The sequence below is a fragment of the Hipposideros armiger genome, unplaced genomic scaffold (assembly GCF_001890085.2).
Source record: "Hipposideros armiger isolate ML-2016 unplaced genomic scaffold, ASM189008v1 scaffold_110, whole genome shotgun sequence".
NCBI lineage: Eukaryota > Metazoa > Chordata > Mammalia > Chiroptera > Hipposideridae > Hipposideros > Hipposideros armiger.
This window is the reverse complement of record NW_017731460.1, coordinates 3292880-3300021: the sequence shown is the minus strand read 5'-3', so window position 1 is coordinate 3300021 and position 7142 is coordinate 3292880.

Here is a 7142-nt window from a genome sequence, read left to right as displayed (position 1 = left end):
GGCTTCACTAACCACTCGAAGGACCACTGGTCTTGATTGATCTGGTTGAAATCCACCTGGGGAGAGGGGTCCTTCAGTTCAGAGGTGGAGTCTGCTCACATCTGTGATCCACAGGACCCCTGTGACCACCCTGATGTGAGCAAGGCACACATTATCATCCCCATTTAACAGAGGGAAAAACTGAGGCTCACAGAGCTGAGACTTGCCCAGGTCACAGAGCAGCATGGGATCAGAACCCAGGTTCCTGACTCCCGAGCAAGGATTTTCTCTAATCATCTATTGTGATAGCAAGCAGTGTTCTGAGATCTTAAGCTTAGGAGAGTCAGAAAAACATTGCTTATTTTTTAAGAAACTCTTTGAAATGGTCTATACAAAATAAAGAATTTTTAAAAGGCAAACATGTTTTCATTTTTAAAACCACCAACAGGTAGATGATAGCTAGTAAGCATCACGGCTGGAACTGAAGCTAGGCTGCCTGGCTTTCAAGCTCCTTGGTCTTTAATGAGATGCTGTGTTCAGAACATCTCTCAGAGGTGACAAGGTGTGGAGGAAGCGGGTGCCTGAACACATAGGAGGCACCAGGAGAATTCCAGGCACTGGGGGCAGTGTAGAAACAAGAGGATCCCAGCAGCGGGGAGGCCACCTGTCCCTCCCCTGCCTCTGCACAGGAGGGCCTGCACCTATTTCAGCTGGTGTCCCCGTGAGCAGGTCCCAGGCCTGCCCGCAGGAGGCGGTGCTCACCTTGTGGCGCTTCATGTCGTCATCCTGGGCGCCCTCCACCCAGGAGTGCTGGCGGTTGGGGCAAATGTGCTTTCTCTTCTGGTGCCTTAGGAGAGGGAGAAGGAGGGAGTTTGATTTTGGGGTGAGTAGGAGATGTTTCAGGATCTCAGAAAACAGTGCGGGGGACAAGGAGGGAGGGTGGGGTGACAGAGCCTACCTTATGAGGAAGGAGAGAGATGAGACCCAAAAAAGAGAGGGTGGAGGAGCAGGGGAGGAAAGAGAGAAAAGGGGAGAGGGAGACAGGTGAGAGGAGAGGAGGGAGGATGAAGGGGGAGAGAAGACAGGAGTGCATCTCTCAGGACTCTACCCCAGGAAGCGGGCAGGGTCCACGGCCTGTCCACCCACCTGTACATGATGCCCTGCAGGACGGAAGCAAAGGGGCTGACGCCAACGCCTGCCCGGATGAGCACGGCATGCTTAGATCCTGTGGGTGGGGGTTCCGTAAGGGCCGGTGATGTAGCCCTGTGCACCGGAGGGTTACAGAAAAGAGAGGGGCGGGGGATGCAGGGAGAGCTGGACCCCAGGCTTCAGGACCCCCTTTATACACAGGCAGTTGTCTCCTGGGCTGGGACCCAGGCCTAAGAGGCTCCCATTCCCGTGCTCTGAGCACACATCTGGGAGGGCCCTAGAATGTCAGAATGGTGAGAGCAGGGCCCAACCAGCATCCCCATGTGCATCTGTGACAGGGGGTTTGGTTTCATTAGGTGGATACCTGGAAGTCAGCCCTAGGGACTTGGGCACTGAGAACCACAGCAAGTCCTTCCTACAGGCAGGTTGGGGCAGGGGTTCCTGGGGCCTCTTACCCTGATGTTACAGAATTGGTGTTCTCAGGGGACATCTCAGAGGCCTGCGGGGAGTAGAATTGAGAGCTGCGAGTCTCTGGGAGTGGGCATGTCAGGCATTTCTCAGAGGCTTCCTAGCCCTTGCCAGCCTGAGCAACTTTACAAAAAGGGAACTACTTTTTCTGCACCAACCATTCCAGGGAACATGGAGTCCTCTTTTGAGGGAGAACATCAGTGGTGTTCTGAAAAATTCACTCTCTAAAAAACAACAAAAAAGTCCTGATTGCTAGTGTTTGTTGATTTCTGGTATAAACACTGCCATCATGGCTCCCATCAATGACTGTTGAATAAGTGGCCCTCAAAATTCCTGGAAATGTAACAATCAGCGCTTGTGGTCCAATACAAATCAGCTTCAGGCTGTGTGACTGGACAACAGTTACTTCCAGTCACATCTTGGGCTCCGTTTCCAGCCATTCCTGATAACTTTCCTGTCTCTAGACACACCCCCTGGCGCCTTGAACATTCTTTCCCCTGGGCCTAGAACACCGTTTCCTCTGACCCAGCTAGGAAATTCCTGTGCGTCCTTCAGTGTCCAGCTCCTCTGAAGTGGCTGCTCCTTGAAGCGTTGCCCAGCTGCACAAGGCAGAAAAGCCAGAGGCCAGCCTGGCTCCCAGCTCCACCCTGCCCCTGGGGCCCTGCTCTGGGCTTGCTGACCAGGAGCTACCTGAGGACAGGGAGCAGGCCTGCCTGACTGCTTCCGGCCTGAGCAAAAGCAGGCAGTCAGACCAGATTTGCCAAGGTCCAGTTCTGGATGGTGAAGGAAGCAGACCCCCAAACAGCCTGCAGGGCCCTGTGACAGTTCCCTCTGCAGTGACAGAAGGCAGAGTTAGGAGTAACCTTCACAACCATCCAGGCCAATTCCTCATTTCCCAGAAGAGGAGCTGAGTCTGAGAGTGTGGCAATGACTTGCCCAGGTTGCCCCAGAGCTTGGGGCAGAGCCTGGGTCTCCCGCTGCCCGTCCAGGGTTCTTCACGTCCCACCATGTCACTTCGTTGTCTGGGGCGGCTGACTGCTGTGCTCCCCATGGTGTTGGACACGAGCAACTTGTGATTTTAGGAGGTACACTGTGAGAGAACTAGCCCTTTCAATTTTCTTTATGTCTTCTGATTGCAAGGAGGAAGCCTTACATCATGGTCACTCCATCTTTCACCCTTACTAATCACTTCTCTTTCTTTTCTTATAATAAAGTGAGAAAGAGAGTGAGAGAACATGAGAGAGAGAGACTGAGAGACACAAACAGTGGAGTGAGCGCCACTTCAGGCTCAGCGCCTTAGCAGGCAGAGACATCTGGCAAGAGTCTAATAACACCGGTTTTCATTATTTTTGCTTTTAGAGCTATCTTCTATTTATGGCACAGGATACTAGTTTCCCATTAAAGATAGCCATCTAAAGAGTCCTTCTTAAAGACAATGAAATTTAAGGTAATGTTGGGATGCAAAGAGGAATATTAGGTAGGAAATATTACCAGTGGGAAGTGAATATGGCAAAAGTTATGAAGGTGATACACCGATGGCTGGCTGCAGAAACACCATGCAAGGCATGCTGCTTCCTGGGTGTGGCCTGCCCGGAAGGCCCTCTGTCCCAACTGCCATCCCTAGGGAGACAAGCCGCTGGCTCTCCAGCCCATTTCTTCAGGTCGTGCTTGTTGAGGCTCCCCACTGAGCCGGAGTCCTGTCCTTTGTCCCCATGTGCACCAGGCCTTCATGCCCCTGTTATGGAGTTCCCTCCGACCTGTAGAGTGTCAACTCCACAGTGAAGTCCTTGTTGGAAGCCACTGCTCCCTGTGCCGTGGCCCTGGAATAGATGGGCTGGGGTTGCAAACCCTGTTTGGTTTCAAATGGAAATTACTTATTTACATCCCAAAATTAATGTGTGATAATTTTAAAGATTCAGATATTACAGAACGTTAATGGATAAAGTGAAAAAGTACCCTGAATCAGACTATATAACTTCTCTAAACATTTTCTCTGTTTTTCCAGCCTCTCCCTCCCTCCCTCCCTCTCCCTCTCCCCCCCCTCTCTCTCACACACACACACACAAACACACACACCACACTTTTACATAACTGAAGCATCCTGCTTTGTAACCTGGCTTTTCCTCTTACTACATCTTGACTAGCTTTCCAAAGCATATATTCTTTGAGGTGACCTACGATTCCATTATTAGGGCGGTCAGTAATTATTTAGCTACGTCCCTATTGTGGAATTTTGATTGCCCTCATTTTTTCATTATTGTTAAATCACCACATGTAAAAGAGCATCTTTTCCATCTCTAGCCTTTACCCTGATTTATTTTTCTTCATTGCATTTATTATCACTTGACACAGTATGTATTTATTTTGTTTGTTTATTGTCTGTCTCTCCAGAATATAAGCAGTGACTGTGTCTATTTTGCTTATTGATATATTGCCAGCATCTAGAACACTACTTGGAAGACATAAATATTTGCTAAATGAATGAATGAGCAAGGCGATTAACGTACTTTTTGTGCACCTGTTCAATTAGCTTTTTAGGATAAATCTCTAAAAATGGGATTGCTGGCCCAGTGGTTATACATATTTAAAATGCTGACATATATGGCCAGACTGCCTGTCAGAAAGATTGTGCCAGTTTATTCTTTGGCAGTGGTGCCTAAGGTCCCAAGGAAACACAGCTTTTAATGGTTTTACCCACTGATTCCCGGGGGGCCATGACTCACCTGGTTTTGAAAGTCAGCTTCCTTCTTCAGGAAGTTTCCCCTGATTAACAGCGGAGAAAGCTTTCTTGTTTCTACCTACCCCTCCATTTCCAAAAGCTTTGCTCTTGGCATTATTCTAGAAGGGTTCTCTGGTCTGGCCAGGCAGGATTCCACCTGGTTTTCCCACTGGACTTTAAATTCTGCTAGGGCAAGGCGGTGCTGGGCCAGGCCTGGGGGCTTCTCTTCTTTTGACCTTCAGCAAGGTTTCCACATATGAACCTGTCTACCAGCCTGGAAGTACAAACTGCTAAGTGTTCAGGTACCCTCAGCCTCCTTGATCTATTTTTACTTCCTCGGGCGCTGATCTGATCTCTCTATATTCCTCCAAAACCCCCGGAGCCTCTGTTCACTCCAGGCACTGGCAATTTATCAGCTTTGTGAATTTCATCAGGGCTCAAAAGACAGCCAGGATAATGCTAATGCCGGTGCTGCTGCTGATGGTGTTGATGGTGATAATGAATGGTCCACCTGGGTCGTGCTGCCCAGTTCTCGCAATACTTTACAGGTGTTCATTCCACTCGTCCTGAAAAGAATCATGTGAGAAAGGGAAGCCAAGGATGCGAATTACCCCCAATTCACAGATGAACAACCTGAGGCTCAGAGAGGTTAAAGGATGAGCCCATGGCCATAGTGGTGGGGGGGCGTCAGCCAGTGGGAAGCATTGTGAGAGAGGGGCTCCACTCAGAGGGATGTAGTGGGGCAGGCTGGGGAGGGGCGTAATCCACACTGGAACCTGAACCTATAGGCCCCACTCCCCGCTGAAGCCCACAAACTCTCCGGAGTCTTGTGGCAAGCCGGACAGTTTACTTTCACAGTAGGACAGGGGTCGGCAAACTGCGGCTCTCGAGCCACACCCGGCTCTTTGGGTACGTTCTGTCTCAAAAGTTTGCAGACCCCTGGAAGAGCCAAACCTGTCCCTCGAAGTTTTGTGAGACCTATAAAACAAATGAAATCACCATTATGTGAATAATATCCTTTAAAATTTTTATAAATGAAATTATGATAGTTTTATTTTTATTTTCAATTTTTCTTCAGAGCCACATGTACATACCCAAACAGCCGCATGTGGCTCGCGAGCCAAAGTTTGCCGACCCCTGCAGTAGGAAACAGAGGTCAGGTGGCTTGTTTGCAGTCACACAGCTAGGTGGAGGTGGGATGGAACTGCTGTCTGTCTGATGCCACATCTGTGGCTATTTTTATAACCTCTCTTTACTTCCCAAATGAAAACTTAAACAAAACAAACAAACAAACAAAGGCAGTCAAAAAGGATGGAAGAATCTGAGGCGTGTTGTGGTAAATAACTCGCAAGAAGGGTAATACACAAAAAGAAAGAACTACAAAACACTATTCAGGGCTTGGAGTCAAACTTGGGTTTATTACAGCCTATTTATATTATTTCTCCACAGCCCTTATCACATTTGTACTTCTCTAGTTTATGTATTTGTTTACTGATATGAATTACCTGTCTCTCCATCTGGAATGCAGCCCCAGCAGGGCACTATCATTATTCACAATAGTGGCTTGTACGTAGTAACTGCTCCACCAAGTTGAATAAATGACTGCCTTTGAAATTACTTGTGTGATCCTAGCCATATAACCTCAGGTGAAGTAACTTTAATTTCCTTTTATAAATGTACCAGTGTTATAAAATGCACTGATATATTTGTAAAAATGCCAGCACATAGTAGGTGCTTAATACTGTGAGTTGATTCTGAAGAGACACAATAGATAATGGAGGCATGACAATTGCTGCCCTGCAGGATAGATCTTTATTCCCTACGAAAAAGTGGGCAAGACTGGAGTGGGACGAAGTGGAGTGGACAGGGCTGTGCTGGAGACACGCTGGGCTGGAGACACACTGGGCTGGAGACACTCAGGGCTGGGCTGGGAGGGGAGGGGCTGATCTGGGGCGGAGCTGGGTGGGGCTGAGGGACCTCAGCTGAGTTCAGGCTGTCATTGCACCTGGAATGTAACCCTGACGTGTGCAGGGCCCATGCCCGAGGCCGGGCCACACCTGATGGTCAGGTTCTCCACGACCCTGGGGTGTAGACTAGGCAGTCAAAGGACATGTGTCATCCTCAGCTCACGAATGTTTCATGGCTTCCTATTGCCAAGCTCAACAGAGATAAGTGCCTCCCTGCACATGTAGAATCTTTATTTTTGGCCTTGGTGCATGCCTTACTGCAGAATCTGCAGCCTCCTCTCTAAGCACCACTCAACATCCAAGACCAACTGCCCAGAAGATACACTTGCTTGCTTAACCTATAAGAAGCTATAGAATGTGCCCAGAGCCTCAATTATCCAGTTCCCTGTTGTTCCCCAAGTTGTAGCCAACTCTGCTCATCCATGTTGTCCTGAGAGGCCACAGCTAGACACTCAAGACCAGTACTTGGGCTTATGTGAACATGAGTGGCTAAAAGTGAGGTGAAAAGGAAGGTAAAACTCAACCGAGATGAAGTTTTGGGCACTTTTTTCTGTATATATTTCCATTCTTTAAGAGCAGCAGGACCCGTCTTTAATGATTTCTTGGCCGGCTTTGGATATACAAGGTCTGACAATTAAGTTCGCGAACTTATCCTAGAAAAAGTGCTACATACCTCATTGCTGAATATCACTGTGCTCACCTTCGATGTACTCCCCTTGCGAAGCTATGCACCAATGCCAGCGCTTAGTCCACCCTTCAAAGAAATTTTGGAACTCTTTTTCTGGAATGGTCATCAGAGCTGTTGTCGTATTACCCTTGATGTCCTGAATGTCATCAAAATGTCTTCCTTTCAATATTTC